Here is a 22,334-nt window from a genome sequence, read left to right on the forward strand (position 1 = left end):
TATGTTTGCAAGCTACATGCCAATTTTTGTCATAAATGTTAAACATTCTCATTTGTGCATGTTTTTATAACTATATGTACTTAAACTTAATAAAGAGAGTACATTTAATTTTTTTTCTACTTACAAACTCACCAAAAATATCACTAAATGTGAAAGAGAATGGTGTCACAAAATCTAAATCCTGGCCTCTGAGCGCAGAAACCTAACTGAGGTCACAACACTATAGATTGTGTTCTTGTCTTGTAAGTTTAGAGCCCAAGGCAAGAATTTTCATGTATACTATAACACTCCCATGTCTTTGCTTTATCCTGATTTTACTGTAATTTTCTGAAGTATGTATCTAAATACTCAACATATTAAAGTAGTTTTCATTTTGCCAACACGTTTCCCCAGGGGGGTCAAAATCAGCGCACTTCTGTAGCTATTCAGGTGACCTGCCACTCAGTTCTGTCTCCATCTTTGAGATAATATAAAATAAATGTACACATTGTGAAATAATGTCTTTATCAAGTCTAAAATACCATCAATATCACTCAGGCCAGGTTCCTTCCACACTACATTATAAGTAATTTTGGGTTTAAAGCATTTTACTTTGCTTTCTTTGAAAGCAGCTACAGCTTAATTAGAGTGTACTTAAGTAAGCATCTGGATAAAAGTCACATTTTCCAAAATAGCTCTATGTGGGCAAAAAAGAAGTCTGTTATTAGAACATTCCTCAATAACTAAGACATATGTGGCTTCCAATGACAGTCAGGGCGAAACACACCTGCCATAAAAACATCATATTCTTTACTCCTACTACTTTGCTAGTAGATATTCAGTCACTATATAAATATTTTCTAGTGGTTCCACATGAGAGCAGTTTCTCCTGAGATAAATACATGAAAGGAGAATGAATGAGGGAGAAGTATAATGTGCTCTTATATCTAAATTTTCTATATGTTATTTATGGTACAGAGTTTCTGTTGCTTTTAAATTGTATTGATAATCTGACCTCACTGAAGAATGTATTCTAAAAATTCGTGTCTTTTTTTCATGCCAGAGGACTGTTTCCTACAAGTTTCAGAAAGTGGGGAACAGTCTTGAACTCATTGACATAGGAAAGAACTTTCTGAACTTAAAATTGACAGCATGGGAATTAAGACAAACAATTAATAAGTAGGATTTCATGAACTAAAACGCTTCTCTGAGGCAAAAGACACCATCATTTGAGCAATGCGCCGCTCTAGAGGATAGGAAAAATATTTACAAATTATACATCTGATAAAAGATTAGTATTTAGAATATATACAGAACTTAAAAAACAAGACCTGAACCAATAGCCCAATAAAAACTGGGATACAGATCAAAACAGAGAGTTTTCAAAAGAGGGAGTACAAATGGTTGAGAAACAAGAAAGGTCAACATTCTTAGCCATCAGGGAGATACAAATTAAAGCTATTTTGAAAGTTCATCTTAGCTCACACAAAATGGCCAAGAAGGATAAAACAAATGACAGCATATGCTGATGAGGATGTGGGTAAAATGGTAGACTAATTCATAGCTGGTTGCAGTCAAGTGAGTCCACCCACTATGGAAATCAGTGTGGAAGTTTCTCAGGAAAGTGAGCATCAGTCTACTTCAAGATACCATTCTTGGGCATATACCCAAAGGACTCTATATTTTACTATAGATATTCTTATTCATCCATGTTCACTGTTGCTCTATTCATAATAGCCAGAAACTGGAAACAGCCCAGATGTCCATCAACTAATGAATGGATAAAGACAATGTGCTAAATTTACACCATGGAATATTATTCAACTATTGAAAACTGAAGTTATCAAATTTTCAGGTAAACTGATGGAATTGGAAACAATCATCATGAGGGAGGTAATCCAGACCCCCCAAAATACAGCATGTTTTCTTTTACATGTGAATGTTAATTTTAAGATTTAGACATCTATGTTTAATATGAATAACCACTGAGATTAGTATCTACTAAACGACTAGGTAGGGAGAAGCATATTTTACATGGAAGGAGAAATAGAGTATAGTGTTATAAAGAGATAAATGACAAACTAGAATAGGAGAATCAAATGGTGAGCATGTTGGGAGGGCACAGCAAAAGAGGGAATATGAGGAAGGACAAATGACATTAAGGCAATTTGGAAAATAAACACATAGAAACCTAGTATTATAGAAGCTCCACAAAATATATACACATATGAAATGAACTTAAATGGAGACAGTAAATAATGAGAGAGACAATTCCCCAACAAGACATTTTGATACAAGCCAGTAAAACTTACAGTGGTGAGGATGGGTTACATCTTGTTTAGTATTTGACGTAAGAGTCCCATAGTCTCCTCCCACCAGAATTCAGAGGTTATTTCAAAGGTCCTTGGTCACTCCACACAGTCTGATATTTAGGCCTTATTGCTTATGATACCATTTACTTGTCATCAAATTTGAAGAAACTGCTCTTGTGTACAAACAGTCACATATATTGACTAGTGTTCATGGTGCTAGAAGGTACTGGGTACACCACTGAAGGAGAAAATCGTCAACACTACCCAGCTGTAGACCCTAAGACCTACAACAGCAACATGCCAGTAAGACATTCTCCTGCAACAGTGATACCAATGCTTTAAAAGTAAACAACCACTTTATTTTTCACTTTAAGGCCTACTACATGATATGGAACCCATTTCTGAGAATGCTGAGGTGATCAGGAACCTGAGACTAGATAGGATATAGACTTTAGGTGAAAACCTGCTGTTGTTATTCTGTTAAGTGAACATGGCAATAAAATGACATATTGCTATACTAGTAGATCAATGTATCTCTTAACCCTTATTGGAGAAGCTTCTTCTTGTACTAGACAGTGATCTACACAGAGAACTGTACCAGGACAATGTGTAAAGAGTAAAAAAAAATCTTTGGATCACTAAGCCATAAAAGAGGTGTTTTTATCAATCCCTTCCCTCAAGGCTCATGGATTTATACTGAGAAGGAAGAAAGATGGAAAAAGTCATCAGTGTTGGATGATCCCAAGGAAACAGCCCCCTTCCAGATGTAGCAGGACTGATGTGTATATGAACTGTGATCAGCACAGGATCAAATTAGATGAAATCCCATCACTCAAAAGAAGAAGCAGATACAAAGCCCCACACCTAAGCTATTTTCAATTGATGCTTTCTGGGAGAGGGAAAATCACTCCAAGGCAGACTAGGATGACATGAGTAGTCAGTCAATATAAAAAGTACTCCTTGAGTTTTTCTTGTTTATTTTTTTTGTTTCTGTTTCTGAGAGAGAACATGATGTTGTGTGACTAGGGAGAGGAGTTACTGAAGTGTTTGAAGGAGGGGAAAGATTTGGTTAAAATACACTGTCTGAAAAAAAACTTTTTAAAGAGAAAAAATACTAAGATTGCTGGAAAATATTTAGTCAGATTACCCCAAAGAGATAGATAGTAGACCCAAACAAATATAACTAGAGATTAGAAGTGAGATGTTAAACCATTCAGGAAAATCAGACAATAGTAAGGACATCCTATAAAATAAACTAAAAAACCTAAAATAAATAGGTGCATTTCTAGATTTATATTACCTAAAAGTTAAATAATGGTGGAACACCTAATTTGAATAGGCCTGTAACATTCAGTGATATAAAAGCTTTAATTAAATATCTTCTAATTAAAATAAAATCCAGGACTAGATGGAGCCAGGGAATAATTCTTCCAGATATTCTAAGAACCAACACTACTACACCAAAATAGAAAAAGAAAGAAAATCTTTTTCCAATTTCTTTTAATAAGCCAATAATAACCTTATACCAAATCCAGGCAAAGACTCAGCAAAAATATAATTATTGCTAAATATCTATAATAAACTTAGATACAAAAATTGTCAGCAAAGTACTTGCAAACTGAATTCGAGAACATGTTGAAAATATTATCCACTACTATGATCAAGTTTTCTTTATCAAAGAGATACAGGAACGGTTCAGCATTCATAAATCAATCAATGTAATATACCACACAATGTACTAAAGGACAGAAACCACTTGATCATCTCACGAGATGCAGAAAAGACCTTTGGCAAAATCCAACATAACTTCTTGATAAAACTCCTGAAGAAACTGGGTATATGAGGAATGTACCTCAACATATTAAAGGCAATATACAGAGCACAGAAATAGGAAAATAAACCAAGTATTTTTATTTTAAGATGACATGATTCTATACATAGAAGATCATAAAGACTCAATCAGAAATCTCCCCGGAAGATAAAGACATTCAGCTAATATTAGTCCTTTCAAAGGTGAGATAGAATAAACAATGTATACACATAGTCCTCCTTTTATTTTATTAAGACCCTATGACATATTCAGTTTTCTTTTTGTTGTAGATTTGTTTAAGTTTTTACATTCACTTTAATCTTTCCAGGTCACAATGTGGAAATATATTCAATATTTATCAATTTACTGGTGTATATATTTTCAATATATACTCTAATCTAATAATCTTTATTGATGCATTTTGAAATGCATTATTTTCATTTGTGATTTTATTTATTGTACTTTCTTCATCTCTCATGTCTAATCTAGTGGCTTATCTAGTTTCTTTTTCTGTGAAAGAGACACCATGACCATGACAACACTTATAAAGGAAAACATTTAATTTGGGCTGTCATAACAGGTTCAGAGGTCTATTCCACTATAGTTATGGCAGGAGGCATGAGGGCACACAGGTGGACTTGATGTTGGACAAGGAACCTAGAGTGGGAAGAAAGGGACACTGGACCTGACTTGAGCATTTGAAACCACAAAGCCCATTCCCAGTGATACACCTCTTAATAGTGCCAATCTATGAGACAATGGAGGCCATTCCTATTCCAAACATCACATCTAGTTAAAAGTTTGTCAATATTTTTCTTTTATTTATTTGCCTTCCCTTTCATTCTCTGTTGTGATGTATGTACTTTAGTGGCAGAGGCAAAACACAGGTAGCTTTGCACAATAACAGGCAATATGTCAAGACAGGATTTACAAGCTTGCTTCTAGAAGTTAGTTTCCAGAGCCTAGGAATTTGCCCCTTAAAAATAAAAAAGGGGAAAAAAAGCTCCATATCAAAGAAGTGGAGGGACCTAGACAGTAACTTTGGTGATAGAAGAAGATATCAAATACCCCTGAATTTTGTAAATCACTTTGTCTAGCAATGAATAATAATATTCAAGTGGCTATTTAAATTCATACAGTGATGTTTGCAATAAAGAGTTTTGCAGTGAAAGAAATTAGGATAACACTCCTTCATCTGTCCTTCTCACTGAGGTCTAAGATTTAACGTCCTATTTCTTAAGTGGACCTGATGAGCATGATGTTTTCATTAACTTTCAGGGAAGTCTGTGATATAATGCATATCAAAGCCTAGGAGAATACTTCTACATAGGAAGTACCTAGTAAACTTTGGTCATTTAGATTATGAATCTCAGCAGCATTTATCTTCTAGGTATTTTATAAGTTCCTTGAAAATCTTGTCATGCCTACTATTAGTGTCAGAAATTTACAATAGTTTCTTTAAAGGTATATAGTCTTTTCTTAATGTCTTTTTATTTTTAAATTTAAATTATAAACAAGGTTGCCTCACATGTCAATCCCAGGTCCCTCTCCCTCCTCTCCTCCCACAGCCTCCCACCAGCCTCCCCCAATCCTCACTCCTTTCCCGAGGGAGGGTGAGGACCTCCATGGGAGGTATCCATAGTCTGTCATCTCATCCAGGGTAGGGACTAGGCCCTTCCCCAAGAGTCCAGGCTGAAGAGCACATCTCATTGTGCAATTGGCACCCAAAGTCCATTTGTACGCCAGGGATAAATATTAATCTGCTACCCAAGACTCCATAGATTTCCTAGGCCTCCTCACTGACACCCACATTCAGGGGGTCTGGATTAGTGCCATGCTGGATTCCCAACCATCAGTCTGGGGTTAAAGAGCTCCCCCTTGTTCAGGTAAGCTGTTTCTGTGGGTTAAATAAGCCCAGTCTTGACCCCTATGATCATCAGTCCTCCTCACTGTCACTGGGTTCCATGAGTTCAGCTCAGTGTTTAGCAGTGGGTGTCTGCCTTTGCTTCCATCAGCCACTGGATGAAGGTTCTGTTTTCAAGACTTTCTGGCAGTCGGATATATTCTTAACAAGGGTATGTTTAGAAACTGATGATCACATTGGGAAATATGTGAATAACTGTTGCATACACCTTTTTTCTTCTCAGAAGACATCATCTTTTTCTCTCTAAATGAATCATAGAGAAACTTTATTTTTCTTACAATAATGAAATTCTCCACCTGCAGCTCAGCATCATTATGATACTTCACAGGTAACCTGAGAAGTAAGCTAAGGTTTGAGAGATGAAAAAGTGTTTGTATGGAGAAAAATCTTCAGTTTCTAAGAATATAATATGTTATAGAAGGATTCATGCAGTTCACTGAGAAATTCTAAATAGGTTCAAGTATATTAGATTGCTAGTGGATGTCAAAAATATTCAAACACCAACATTTTCAAGTTTAAAATTCAGCTTTCTATCAAATATGTATATATAGGTAATATTAAATATATAGTTTACTTAGTGCTGCTAATTTAAAGTGCATATCTTAATTAAGTTTCATGTTTATCCATGTCATTTCTAAGCTACAGCATTCTACCCACACAGTAAGTAATGTGTGAATGAGCTACAGGTATATATGTCAGAAACACTCTGAATAATTAAGAAGAATTCTTGGGAAAGAATGTCATAGAGTAGAAAGAAAAACTTAGAAACCTATGCAGAGGTAGCAAGACCAAGTGCCTGACAGTTGTCAGCTAAAGAAATGTTAGAGTCTGAATGCCCCACAACCTTATCCTTCACTATATATACATACACACACACACATACACACACACACACGCACACACACACACACACACACACACACACACACACATATATATATATATATATATATATATATATATATATTACACTTATTAGTCTCAGTTCCCTTTCCCTTCCCTCCTCTCCCGGCCCCCCATTCCTCCCAACCTCCCACCCCACTCCATTCCACTCCCCGGGGAGGGTAAGCCCTTCCATGAGGGATTTTCAGAGTCTGTAATATATTCTCGGGCAGGGCCTAGGTCCTCCCCTATGTGTCCAGGCTGAGAGAGCATCCCTCCATGTGGAATGGGCTCCCAGAGTCCATTTGTATGCCAGGAATAAATACTGATCTACTCTCCAAGGTCCCATAAATTGCCTAGGCCTCTTCTCTAACATCCAGGTTCGGGCTGGGGAAAGTGGTGTTTGGATCAGTCCAATGTTGGTTTCTCAGTTATTAGTCTGGGGTTCATGCGTTCAACCTTATTTATGTCAGCTGCCTCTGTGGGTTTCGCCAGCATGGTCTTGATTCCTTTTGCTCATCAGTCCTCTTTGCAACTGGGTTCCAGGAGTTCAGTTCGGTTTTTTTGTTTGTTTGTTTTTGTTTTATTTTTGAGACAGGATTTCTTGTATTGTTTCGGAGGCTGTCCTGGAACTAGCGCTGTAGACCAGGCTGGCCTCGAACTCACAGATGTCTGCCTGCCTCTGCCTCCCGAGTGCTGGGATTAAAGGCGTGGGCTACCAACGCCCGGCTTCAGTTCGGTTTTTAGTTGTGGGTGTCTGCCTCTTTTTCTGTCGGCCACTGGATGAGGGCTCCAGCATGACATATAAGGCAGTCATTAATCTCGTTATCGGGGAAGGACATTTAAGGTAGCCGTAATGCCAGTTGGTGTCATTTTTGTAGATCTGTGAAAATCTCACTAGTGCTAGATGTCTCCTCCAACTTATAATGGCTTCTTCTATTATGGTATCTCCCTTTCTTCTCTTCTCTATTCTTGCCATGGCTCCTTATCCTGCACTGTTAATGAGGCAGTCTTTCCTTTAGTTTTCAAGGTTTAAACTCTGTCTGCTGAGCCAATTTTGCATCCTCTTACTCTACCTTCCTAATAGGTATTACAACTTTCTTAGACTTTTGTAATGAGGTATATAGCCCAGTTTCTAATACATACTTATATTCTTTTTTATTTTTTATTTTAATTTTAAATAGCTTGTTTTACATGTCAATCCCAGTTCCCTCTCCCTCCCCTCCTCCTGCACGCCCCCACCATCCCCCCTCCCTCCCACCCTATTGCCAATTCCTTCCACATAGGGGATATCTAGAGTCTGTCATTTAACTCAGGGTATTCTTGACAGTAGCCCCTCCACTTAGCAGCTACACATACTTCATCATCTTGAAGCCTCTCTGAACTTACTGCTACATAACACTGTTAGATTTTTATCAGGTGATATGCACTGAGTTCTTTTCTTTCAATATGTAACCCTGTCTGGCCTGTAGACTTAGCATATAGAGTAAGCTGACCAAGAAATCACCTTTAATTATAGCATCTTGATTATGGAAATTAAGGGTGTGTGCCCCTATATCCAACTCAACAGAGGAAATGTTTACTTATAAATTTGTACTTATTTCATATAAATATGCACATGTAATTATATATCCAATATATGGATATGTGAAAACAAAGAAGTAAAAATGCTGAGCTAACAACGTAGTTTCTAACACTTGAAAACTTGGCAGTTAATATTCATGCCCTGAGTTTCTCAGTTGTATTTACTGTGTCAGTTGTTGATATATAGTGACATGGTGACAATACAAAGAACAACTTTTGTTTTATTGTGTGAAGAATACTTGTCAGAGCACTATCAGAGATAGCTTTTCCATATCCACAGTCTGATCCTTGTGTTGAAGCTGTAAAATGAGACTAGTTTAACAAAAGGGGGACATAAACCAATTTTCAGCTAATGCATCTCATGAATTTAATCAAAATTGAAGAAAAAAAACTTATTGCTGTTGTTCCTGTTATGTAGAGGGTGAAAGTTCTCCCATGTTTGGTAAATAAAATCAGTTTCCTCAAAAGGTGAACTCATTTTTTTTTCAAGGTAAAGAATTTATTTCAAATTGACTTTTAAATCTATGTGCTACTAGAAAAGTGGAGACTTTATTGAGACATAATAAGAATATAATTAACACTACATCTTTCACACTGGGAAAAAAACTGAATTAGGCCATCCTACATTTCCCATGATACTGTATTTCTGTGACAGATTTCTCAGACCTCAGAGGTAGTATGCACTGTATGTGAACAATTCTCAGCACATTACTTCCCCCAATCTCAATTATATCTTTCTTTATTCATTTTAAAGAAGTATGGAAAAGTTTGACTCTCAGAACACACATGAAAGATGTGGCCCCCTTCTTTCAACTTAATTCACTAAGCTCATTTTCTCTTTGAAATATAGCTGTTTACAAATGTTCACACTTTTCTGTAAAACTCCCAAGTTTTAATTTTCTGTCATTTTTGAAGGGGGAGTCGCGGATTTGAGAGAAAAACTAATTAAAAGTAATTGAACATTAGCTGAAACAGGGTTGCAACACATTAATTAGATTTTTAAAAATCCCTAGTTGTCCTCTGATTAAAACATGTACTTTATCTTTAAGGTAGTCAAAATATTTTCATGTATGATTGGAAATGATTTTTCTACTAAAGGGTCTGCAATTGTGATGAGTAATAATGAATCATTGGAAGGTTGGTAGATGGCTGCTATGGGTGTATATATGTAGGTGACTGAAAATGTCCAGGAGTTTCTTCTTCATTGTAATGTTCTGTTTTGTCCATCTATCTGTGTTTAGAGGTTTAATGTTTAAAATATGCTGCATCAGCTGTACATTTGGTAAACATCCCATTATAGACACTAAGTTCCCATTTCATTTATTTATGTTTTTTTCGTGTTCTGTGTACCTCTCTACATGACACATCTTGTATTATACATATAAATGCTAAGAAAGCACACCAGACAACTGTAAATAATCCCGTGAAATTCACAAACTTCAGTATAACAAAAATGGGAAATTTTCCATTGATTTAAATTGTCATTCATAATATTTCCCCTTAAAAATGTTATAGCTAAAGAAAGTGAAAAAATAGAAGCTGTAAATAAAGGTGATTGTCCTTAATTTTAACTCATGTTTGATAGGAAAGTGTGTGTAAGAGGGAGACAGAGTGACACATATAGTTCAGATGACTCAGGAAATTATGAATTAGCTGCTGACTTCCCTCTAAAGTTAATATGTTCTACTTCACTGATTACTTTGAAACAGATAATCCTATGATTTTTTTAAAAAGAGAGCAGACAAAAAAACCAACCAACCAAGAACAAAAAAAAATGCAGACAAGGAAATAAATGAATAGCCTTGACATGGAGATACATCTCTTAGACCATGACACCAGTGGATTTCACAAGAAAAACCAAAGCCTTGCTACCATGTTTTATAGCACCATATGCCAAGCATGAGATGGAAGCAGAACAGGCCTTGAACTATATTTCCAATTTGAGTCTGTCATTCAAGACTGTAGGCATTATTTGTTAGTTCATGGTCAGCCGCACAAAAAAGACAATTGTTATTTACTCAGCTATTATATTTGTTGGAGACAACGTTTAATGAATCTTCAAAATACACTTCTATGTATAGCTCTCTTTTGTCCAATGCTAACTTATTCAAACCTTTTGTTCAACATAGTGAAATTTATAAAGAACTTATTCAGATATTTACTTGTATTATATCAAAGGGTATATCATTATTTTGGAATGGTTTCCTGCCTTAGTAATGAGTCCACAGAGATAGATAATTACCAAAATTATTAAAGGTACTACAGGCTGATACATAGACTACCCGTTTCTACCTTATAAAAATGTTTTACTGGGATTTTTTTTGGTTTTATGAGACAGGGTTTTTCTGTATTGTTTTGGAGGCTATCGGTCCAGCCTGGCCTCGAACTCACAGAGATCCACCTGCCTCTACCTCCCGAGTGCTGGGATTAAAGCCATGCGCAAACACTGCCTGGCTTTACTGAGATTTTAAGAACCTAGATTTATTTTTATTCACTCTCATTCTAAGAGGTCTCTGATGTGTTTATTTGAAGAAAGAGATGGAAAAAGCAGCATCTGACCCATGTCGAAATTTTCAACTCTTTCTTGAAAAATCACTTAATTTTTCCAAAAGGCTTATTCTTTCTCAGCAGGGTTGTTATGTCTTTGTGCAAAAACATCCAGGCAGATGTACAAACAAAATCAGTAGAGTTTATCAAACAATCTGATCCCTGGCATTAATTCACCTGATATCTAAAACCAGTATTTCTTCATTGTACCTGTACATAGATTCCAGTTGTAGTGTTACATGCAAGGGCATGCTATAATCATTAATCTTTTACATATAATATAAATCACAAATAATAGATGTAAAGTGAAATGGAACCATGTGAGCTATTTTATTGGAACAGTCCTGGCTTATTCACAGTACATACCTGAGAGGGCTACATTCCCAATAGTGAAATGAAGAAAGCTTGATCACTTAGTGTAACTGGATGGCAGGACAACTATGTAAACAGAGAAGCTTCCTCAGTTGAATCAGTGTTATTCTCCAATGTAGTTGCAGTGCATTAGTCCTTTTCTACCCAGAGAGGCTGTTTCTTTGGAGGATCCAACCAGCTTTGACTCTAACCATCTTTTCAATTCTTCTTCTGTGCAGATCCCTGAGACTTGAGGGGAGGGCATTGATACAGACATCCCATTAATGGATGACACATACATAAGTTCACAGAGATGGTGACAGCATGCACAGGCCTGTTCAGATTCAGACCAGACAAAAATCCCATCATGGAGACATGAACACAAAATTCCAGCACTAACCAGAAGCTATTTGCAATTGATAACCTGCTGAAAATGGGGGAAATACTTTTCTTCAATAAAGTGTCACTAGCTGTATCAACCATACTTCAAGACAGACTCTGTGATTCAGGGGTACAGGAGTAGAAGGTCAACATTAAGCAAATATTATATTTTGTTTTGTTTTACATGAGTTTTTAATTGTTCTTTTTTAAGTTTACTTTGATTTTATTTCTTTTTGAGAGAGAGAGGAAGAAAGAATAAGAATTTAGATGGGTAGGGAGGATTGGGAGTAACTAGAGAAGGAAAAGGTACTGTAGGGAACCTGAAGAGACAGGTATCTCATTTTTATTCATTACTAACATCTTATGTATGTATTTCTCTACAAATTTGTGTTTTTGCTATAATAGGCCTTTGTCAGGTTTCAATGCTAACTTACTCCAACCTTGTATGTAATAGTTAAATGATTGAATTTGACCTTAGTTGTCACATATTTTCAAAACCGTTTGGATGATGACTTGTCATTTTTATGTGTTCTGCATAAAATATACACATAGTTTGGTGCTTTATAAGAAGGCATATCATAGGCTAGGAAAATGCATAGTTGTTAAAATCTTGGTGTGAATAAAACAAAGCTCATTTTAGAAGTACCTTCTTCTGTGTTCTCTGAGTCTTGCCTAGGATTTGGTTCTCATCTTTAATGGATCGGAAGGCATAAGTAGATGAGAAAATAGGGGAGATTCCAGAAGTATTCACGTTTTTAAGTAAAGCTGCTAATTGGTTAAAATTTTTAGAAACAGGGTGATGAATAGTATGAACTCTAATTTTTTTCCTGTATGGAATGATTTACATAAAAATAAATATTTTGATCCCAAATGATTTATTTTATGTTGTTTTAGGTGAGGATTATCTAAATTTCTAACAGTAATTAGTCTGTCTCCATCATTCCCAGTCTTGAAGTGTTTCATTTAACACTTGGTTGTTTTTCCTTCGTTCCTGGATTTCACATTTCTTCCATTATAATTGTAACCAACTTAGAAACTTCCAACAGAAGGGTCCTCTGTAACAGTGATTCCAAGACCTCCCAAATCCTTCACACACTAGATACAAATACCTCAAGGTTTCTACAGTGGAAGCTGATTCATAGCAATAAAAAGGGTAAAATGAGGGTTATCTACGAGGAAAGAATGAAAAGAGTTGCCCCTGAAAAAGGTCTAGGGTAAAGCAAAGAAGAAAAGAGACAGCCAGAGAAAAACCTGTAAAAGATATTTCTGAGAAAGGTCACTCCGATTGATGTAGGTTTTTCTGTTATGAATTCCTTTTTATGTGCTTAACTGTTAAATGTTAAATCTTCCATTGTAAAGCAGACTTGGATTTCACCATAGAACCAAACACTAACCCTTTACATGATGGTCATTCTCTACATATGTATTTCATTTTGTGTAGTGTGCTCTTTGCCCATGCTTTCTATTTTTCTTATTCGTGCCCTGATACAAGGGCAAATATCTGTCTGGAATGTCATTGTGGGAGTGTACATTGATATCCTCTCGTATAAGTGCCTCAGGGATATTCTTTTCTGATGGATATTCCAGATGTCAGAGTTTACACCTGCTCCAGAGTGCAAAATGTATGCATTAACCAACAAAAATAAAGTTTTATAAGACTAATTCAATTTTAAACTAAGAAGCTTATGTAAATGGATATGTCAAGCTGTAGAAATATAAAACATCTCATATTGCTTTGTGGCACTCATTATTTCTAGAAGAACACAAATCCCATATTTCAAAGGCAAGTCTGAATTAAATATTATATGTTTTATTGAATAAATACAGTGGTTTAAGTAAATGGTTTCCTGATTCCCACATATTTAAGGTTCTTCTTGACTGGTCATTAAGTAGTTCCTATTTTAGTGAAAGAAAAATTACAAATTTAAGAAATGTGAATCCTCGAAGACAAGTAGAGCTGATTAATTTCTTATGTTGTTTATGTTTAAGGTAACCAGTAAGAATTTAGCTTGAGTTTAAGCCTTACCAGAGAGACATCTAGATTATGATCTATATCTAACATTTAATACTGATAGTCATGCAAGCATCCATTCAGCTGTTATTTCTCAACTTCTTATGCATAACAGAGTACTACCTTCTAAAGATGTATTTATTTAATTTTGTGTATCTGTCTATGTTCTAGTGCCTGAGACACCAGAGATATCTGAGCCCTCAGAGCTGGAGTTAAAAGTAGTTGTTTGACATGGTTGCTGAAAACTGAACGCTGGTCCTCTGCAACAATACATGCATACAGCTGCTATGCCATTTTTTTCAACTCCTATCTAGCAAAAGAAACCACTTTAATATACTATACTCCCATGGCCTTGAACTCCTCTTAATGAAGGTAGATTCTAAGCAGAATGATCTATTGAATTTAAATTGGAGACTAATGGGTTTAGAGAGATGGTTCGTAAGTTAAGAACACTTGCTGTTCTTGAAGATGTTCCCAGCACCCACATGGTGGCTCACAATAATCTGGAACTCCTGTTCCAGAAAATCTGACACCTTCTTCTGAACTCTGAGTCACAAAGCATGCATGTGGTGTGCAAACATACATTCAGAAAAAGTGTTCAGACAATACGCAAAATAAACAGATCAAAAGAATTATACATTACAGACTAATAAGTATAATTCTGAGTAAGATTTTCTTATTGATTCTAAGTTGCTTTCTTTATTGAATTTTCTGTCTCATAAAAATTTAAAACAGAGATAGCAATAAACAGTTGGTACAGTATAACTCTGAGAAGTTACTCCTACTGAAGCAAAAATAACTTAGAAGAAATTAAACATAGTTCTAGAATCCCCATGGGTGAAGGAACAAAGGGCTTTGAGGAAATAAAAAAAGACCAGTCAGAATCTATTGAGCCTTGGACAGCAGATCAGTACCCATCCCAAGTATACACACGGTCTCTGGACTCCCATAGAACAATGTGAGGTGCACTCTCACCCTGAACTCTTGGGGAAGGGTCTAGGCCCTGCCCTATATGAAATGACAGACTATGGACACCCCCATGGAGGGCCTCACCCTCCCTGGGGGAATGAGGGGATAACGGGGGGGGATGGGGGGAGGGCACGGGAGGAGGGGAGGGAAAGGGAGAGGGACCTCGTACTGACTTGTGAAGCAACCTTGTTTCTTATCTAAATTTAAAATGGAAAATAAAAAAAAATTAATAAAAGAAAAAAAAAAAAAGAAAAACATTGGGAAAAAAAAAGAAAAGTGTTCTGACTTTACAAATGATTCAATCAATAATTATTTGGATTTCAGACATCTGTTATTTTTCTGTCTTCTTTGAATATCACACAGAAGGAGAAGAATTGAACAGTGTTTGCGAAGAGCTGAAGAATTTGAAAGCATGACCTTAGTAAATGAACATAAATTTTCAGAGTAATTCCTAAATTAAATTAAGGAATGTGTCAAATAATTTAATTAAATAATTTAATGAGACTCCATTTTCTGGAAGCCCATTTATGGGAAGGAAGTATAATGCCAAAAATAATGGGGGACAGTTTTTACAATAATCACATCAGTGCAAAACTATTTTAAATTTTTAAATAATTATCCATTGGTAGCCCTTAAATTTTTGCAATTAAGGCTTAAGACTTTTGTTTAGCATATTTCTCTCTTATTTATCATAAAGGTTGACAATATTCAACTATTTCAGTTAATCATTGCAATCTGAATTTTTACTTGTTTGAAATGACCTCATCTATATCTTAAAAGTTTGTGATAGACTACTATTATTTAATTAAAATTTCTTGAAATAGGAAATTGAATATCTGATCCATAGTCAAATCAGCTACAACAATAATTGGATTTGAGTTATAAATAATAGCAACAGGAATGTTTAATTTGTTGATTTACTTTTTTGTGTAATAATTTTGAAAATTCAATAATTAGTGAACTATAATCTGGAACTTATGGCTATTAGAAATTTCATCCTTTGAAAGATTTAATGCCTATCCTTGTATGAGTCTATAAGTATAAACGTGCATATACATATACATTCATGCATATAGGTATAACATCTGCATTTCTGTTTTTCATTTGTGAAAACAGCTGGATTAATTTTAATAATTATGTTAACTACTGTTTTCCATCCTACTGGATTATACCTGTCAAGGACCCTTATCATGTTAGATGCTTTCTAAGCTATTACAAAATTTGAATTGAAGCCATTTTCTACATTCATTCCTTTGTTTGTTTTCTTAACTATAAAAAATGCTCTAATTGGACCCATATGTAGATGACTATGAAGAAAACAGCAAATAGCAATGGATTTGAAAAACAGATTAGGCATTTGATATTATTATCTATTGACTTGTGTTTTAAATCCAAGGCGCGTTCTTCTAAAAAATCTGAATAACATAATGAAAACATATGATTTTAATAAACTCTAATGTCTCTACAGTAACAGTGTTTGATACCACCATGTTATGACTGTAGAAGCATCTAAATATAAACCCAATTTCATTAGCAGAAACAGTCAGAAATTATGGATATAATAGTGACAAAAAACTGTGTCACCAAATCAACAAAAAAGACTACAGATCTTCTGATTCATGAGGCTACAGTTGCAACTGAGAGAATTTAGGACAATTAAGAAGAAGGAAAATGATATTTGTTTTTAAGTGTTGCCACGATGACTTTCCCCAAATTTATCATCTTAAAATACCATGTATTATCTCATAGCCAAATAGAGGAGAATTTGGGGTGGATTCAGCTATTCTCTGAGCTCAGGGTCTCATGAGACTAAAATCAAGGCTGTTTTTAATTGTGTGAGAGACTCTCCTCCAGGCTGTTCTAGGTTGTTGACAGATTTCTGTCATAGGACTTCAGTCTCTGATTCTTGCTTTGGAGTTGACTCTTAGTCTAAGATTGAACGGCACACCATTCATCTCAAAAAACCCTTTCCATCTGGGAGCCTTCATCCAGTGGCTGATGGAAGCAGAGGCAAACACACAGTTAAACACTGAACTGAACCCAAGGAACCCAGTGACAGAGAGAGAGGAGTGATGAGCAAATTGGCAAAGAATGGGCTGGCAAAACCAGCAGAGACAGCTGATCTGAACAGGGGAGAGCTCTTGGACCCCAGACTGACAGCAGGGAGGCTAACATGGGACTGATCTGGATCCCCCCCAAATGTGAGTGTCAGTGAGAAGGCCTGGGCAACCTATGGGGCCTTGAGCAGTGGATCAGTGCCTATCCCTGGAATACAAACAGTCATTGTGTGCCCATAGCACAAAGAGGGATGCTCTCTCAGCCTGGACTCTTAGGGGAATGCCTGGACCCTACCCGGAGTGAAATGACAGACTCTAGATATCCCCTATGTGGAAGGAATTGGCAATAGGGTGGGAGGCTGGGGGTGGGGGAAGGGGAGTGCGGGAGGAGGGGAGGGAGAGGGAACTGGGATTGACATGTAAAACAAGCTATTTAAAATTAAAATAAAAAATGATATAAAAAAAAGAAAAAAAAGAATCAAGGGTCAAGTTCTTTGCACATTTTGATTCTTTAATTTTTAATTTACCTTGTGTAACCTTTGGGGAAAGTTGTTTGCCCTTTAGAAACTTGTGTAACTAGTTAAGGCCTTCTTGAATAACCTACCTGTGTTAAGACCAATGGTTCCATTTTACATAACTAGGGATTAAAATGTTACTATATTCAAAAGCTCCAAGGAACAGCTGCTGGCATGTTAGGAACCATTTCAGATACAGTATTAGGTTAACACAGTTAATTGTATGTATACGTCACACACTCTAGAAAATAACTAATATTATTATTTTCTTTAAGGCAATATTTGAGCTTTAAAGGTATATTTTTGAAATACTTGCAAGCTAGGTATAACTACCGAAATGTTGAGTTAGCAAAACCTTGAATAAATATGAAGAAAATTTGCATTACTATGTTTTTATATGTAAAATGCAAAATAATTTTAAGGCAATGGAATTTATGTTCTCTACCCACATATATGCTTTTTCTATCAGCAACATATCATTGCATCACTTAAATTAATATTTTATGGCTTTTCTACATCTCATTAGGTTTTTCTTTTGGCTGTATATACTGACATTGGTTGTTTGGTAGATTCTTCACCTAGGGCACATGAGTTGTAAAGAACTAAAGCTATTCACCATTCTCTTCCTGGGGTGCAAACTTGAATCTAAGCTTCCTGAATCATCTCATTTTTATTTTACATGTGAAATATGAAGTTATTGATTGCATTTAATATATGGTGTAACTAGGCCTCCATTCAGAGAAACCCTAGATGCATGCCTGGCCTCAGCAGCTTTCCATAATACCTTTCTTCTCTCCTTTACTCTAAAGCTATATGGCCAAAGCTACCAAGTTCTGCTGCTTGCTGAATTCGGAACATGATACTATTGTTTAATTACATCATCATCAACTTTCTGTTTTCCCTGGCTTCCTACACTGCCTAAGCTTGGCTGTCCTGAAACTTGATCTGTAGACCAAATTTGATCTCTGCTCAAATTCAGAGATCAGCCTTGAGTACTGGTAATTAAAGTCTTGCACCACTACACTTGGCTCTTAAGATTTTCTTTCTTTTCACAGGTGGGATCTGGCCCTGAGGTAACCACTTCCTTTATTCCATTTCTTAATCTCTTTACCTCCTTGAACAAAAGGTGTAACTCCATTCCATTTCCAGGTACTCCTTTTCTCCTCAAATGGTTCTACATCTTGTATTTTTCCTTGCTCATATTGCTCCATTGCATTTTTGCACAGAGACATAAAGCAGCCACATTATTCATGAAAATATCACAAGAATAGTCTTTGGGCTACATAATAACATTCTTCTGTGCTGAAAACTCTTGACCCAGGCACCCACAATTCAAGTCACACTCAGCACCACACTGTCTCCCATGTTCCAACTAGGATGGCCCTTTAAGCAGCACTTAAAGCATTCAACTGCTTTTCTAACCCACAGCCCCAAGGTCCATATTCCTTCAAACATAAAAAACATGGTCAGACCTATCACAGCAATACCCCAGTCCCTGGTACCAATGTTTGTCTTACTTAGGGTTTCTATTGTTGGGAAGTGACACCATGAAAATGGCAACTCTTACAAAGTAAAACATTTAACTGGGTGGCTTACTGTGCAGAGGTTCATTCCATTATCATCATGGTGAGTCATGGTGGCATCCACACAGCTGAAGAAGAAGCTGAGAGTCCTATAATTTGATGCAGAGGTAACAGGAAGTGAACTCAGACACTAGGAGGTATCCTGAACTTAGGGGACCTCAGAGCCAGCCCCCAAAGTGACACATTTCTTCCAACAAGGCCACACCTACTTCAACAAGATCACACCTCCCAATAGTGCCACTCCCTTTGGGGAACATTTTCTTTCAAACCACTACACCTTCAATTCTTTAAAATAACATGACAATGCACTTGATTACATTTTTTATTCCATGTCTGTCATTACAAAGATAGTTACATATATCATAGAATAAACAAGTAAGAATATTGTTACTGATCACTTAATCCTTCAAATGACACATGTAACTATAGCACTGTTTGAAACCATGATTCTTAATTCCTGGCTCAAAGTTATTATTCCATGAATCATCTTGTAAAATTTAGTGAATACTAATAAAATTCTGGCTAAAAGTCACAAAAGATACTAATAGTATGATTCATAGGCCATCCTAAGTCTCTGTTTCTTACTGCAAGTATTTCATTAATTTAAAAGCTATGATAATAAAAGCATATAATTTACTTGTATTAACCTGTTTTGAAAACACTTCTAAGGTGCAATAATAACTCATATGTAGGAAAATTGGAGAACATATCACAGCAGAAATGAGTTACAAAGACAGATAATGACAAATATAATCAGAAATAAAAATTGTGATCTTAATTGTTATGCTTTTTAATGCTATTTTCTGTTTCACTGTATCAAATAAAAATAGTATAATATATATTTCAGTGGTATACTAACAGATACTTAACTGTCCCCAGTTGACATGGCTATAGTTAATTATTCATAAGAAATTTGTTTTAAAATGTAAATTACATTATTGTACATCATCTTTGCCCATTACTATACAAAATTTTAAATCCATAGCTGAAATGTAATATAAAATACATGTTTCTAATATTGTTTTAAACCAATTTTTGTTGAGTCTTACTTGCTGTGGCCTTACATCTCCCCAACTTCTGAAATTCTTCCTACTTATAACTGCCACATTCCATCCATACTTATTCTTCTTCTGTTCCTGGTCATTTCTATATTTGCTCTAAATGGATCACATGCAAATTGTGACCTCTCTCTCATATACAAGCTTGTTACCCTCTCAAACCCCATATCCCACTACATTATCATAGTTTGACATTATGTAGAATTACAGTATATTTTCATTCTGTTCTGCAAATAAAGGCTCCCTTAAAAGCATACCCCATGTCTGCTGCATTTATTGTAACTTTCTCTACAAAATACTTAATATATGCTTGGTAAAGTGTTTTGAAATTAATTCATTGAATGGATGATTTAAACGATTATTGTTAATTAAAGATTGACAGTTTGCTTCAGATCAGACCCAAAAATTGCAAGAAAGCTTTGCCACATGCAGCTAACTCATGCAAATCTTTCCAAACATATGCATGTGCTATGTTCTGTAGGATGATATGAAAATTCATGTTAGTATAACAGAAAAATATTATGTTATTAAAAACCAAAATAAAACAGCAAGTCTTCCGTCTCATGAAGGCTCTGCTCTCAGTAAGAAATGTTTCCCTGTGCAGCTTTGTTCAGCTGGCCAAGGTTGTGGTACGATGATATATTTTTTAAAATGGAGCAGATGGATACTTTTGAGAAAAATGCTACAAGTATTTTTCATGAAAAGATCAATCAAGAGAATTAGTATGCTCTAAGGGGTTAATTATTGTGTATAATAAAGTGAAGATGTATCTTTGGTCTATTTTGAACAGCTTGCAGTGAAGGAGGAAGTGTATGAGTAGAAGGAGAAAAATCTAAAGGGCTGTGATGCTAGTCATGTATCATTTGTTCATTCCTACGAAACACCACAAAATAACTGCAACCTATGACTCAAAAGCTTAGTTATGTCTCACATTTAAACTCTTTATTCAAATGAATCTTGGAGGGAAATCGAAGCAGCTTTGTTTTTTGCATGATAAAGATGAATGCACAATGCTAGGAGGCACAAACAAGCTGCCAGAAGACTGACCTGTGCATCCCGTTCCACATCTAGGAGGGAGCGAATAGAAACCATGGGGCTTTGAGTACTGCCTTTCAAAACCTGGTGATTATATACATCTGTCAGTACTCAAGGTTCAGGTTTTCATGAAAAATAGTATGGGAAAATGAGTAGGCAATTCCAACACCATCCAGGTATACAACGCCATGTTGACTGGTACCTATGTTACATGAATATATGCGGTCTGCAAACTTCTTTGTTCATGAAACTTCACTGTGATTTTGGGATGAAGTTCCAATATTTATTTAGAAGCATAATATTTGAGTCTTAGTAAATTGGATTGAGACCTGTTGCACACTCTTCTGACCCACTGTCTCCAAAATGCCTTGACATTTCTCTGTTTTCTTTTGAGTTATATTAGTTTCAAGGGCGATTGCCTTTTTTCTGATATCATAATTATATGAAAAGAATAATAAACCCTGTAATCACATGACTCACTTGAAGAAAATGTCAATAAAAGACAGGACTGGCTGCTGTGGCCAGCTGGTAAAAAGGCGTGGCCATATCTACCTTTCATTCTCAGTCCTTTGTTGTTATTAGTTATCTGTCATGAGCCAAAGCAGAGACATCTACTGAAATATAGGAAGCTTTTGATATAACTGAGGACAAATGCTACATTATATGCAATGCAATCTGTCTTACAGAGAAATGACATTATACTTACATTCTTGATGCTTCTACATGCTTACCACAGACAGGAAACTAAGCGCTAAACCAGCCTGTGCCAATTGATGTTTTGTGAACCACTCTCAAAACAATGACTCTGGAAAAGGTCCAAATGGGAATCCAATTCAATAGCATTGTGCATTCCAAGGAGTTTGTGAATCAGCCAGAAGTGTCACAAATATGACTTGAGGGCACAATGTTCTGAGAACAAAAGGCGACATAGTTCACATCACAGATGAGATGGTTTCAACTAGTGGGGGCAGATTATAGCATGGACTGTCTGATAAATAAGAAAACAAAAATATTATAGCTGAATAGAATAGGACACTATTTACTTCTGAGCTTGAAGGTTCATTGTGTTTTAATTTCAGCTAAAATTGTTTTATTCTTTATTATGTTCAGTTTTTACCACTGCTGTCACAGCTTACTGCTTTATGCTTGCTTGTTTTCTTTGTAGGGCTCTTCCACTCTTTCCATTTATTATAAATTAAAGCAAGGTATTTATTAACAGGTGATAAATACATCAGTAATACCCACCTATTCACAGTTGCTTTATTTGCAACATGGCCATTTTCTCAGTGACACAAGAACGTGCCATTGATTTAGCTCAAAAATCTTCACTTATAGT

The sequence above is a fragment of the Mesocricetus auratus genome, unplaced genomic scaffold (assembly GCF_017639785.1).
Source record: "Mesocricetus auratus isolate SY011 unplaced genomic scaffold, BCM_Maur_2.0 Super-Scaffold_100691, whole genome shotgun sequence".
Classification (NCBI taxonomy): Eukaryota; Metazoa; Chordata; class Mammalia; order Rodentia; family Cricetidae; genus Mesocricetus; species Mesocricetus auratus.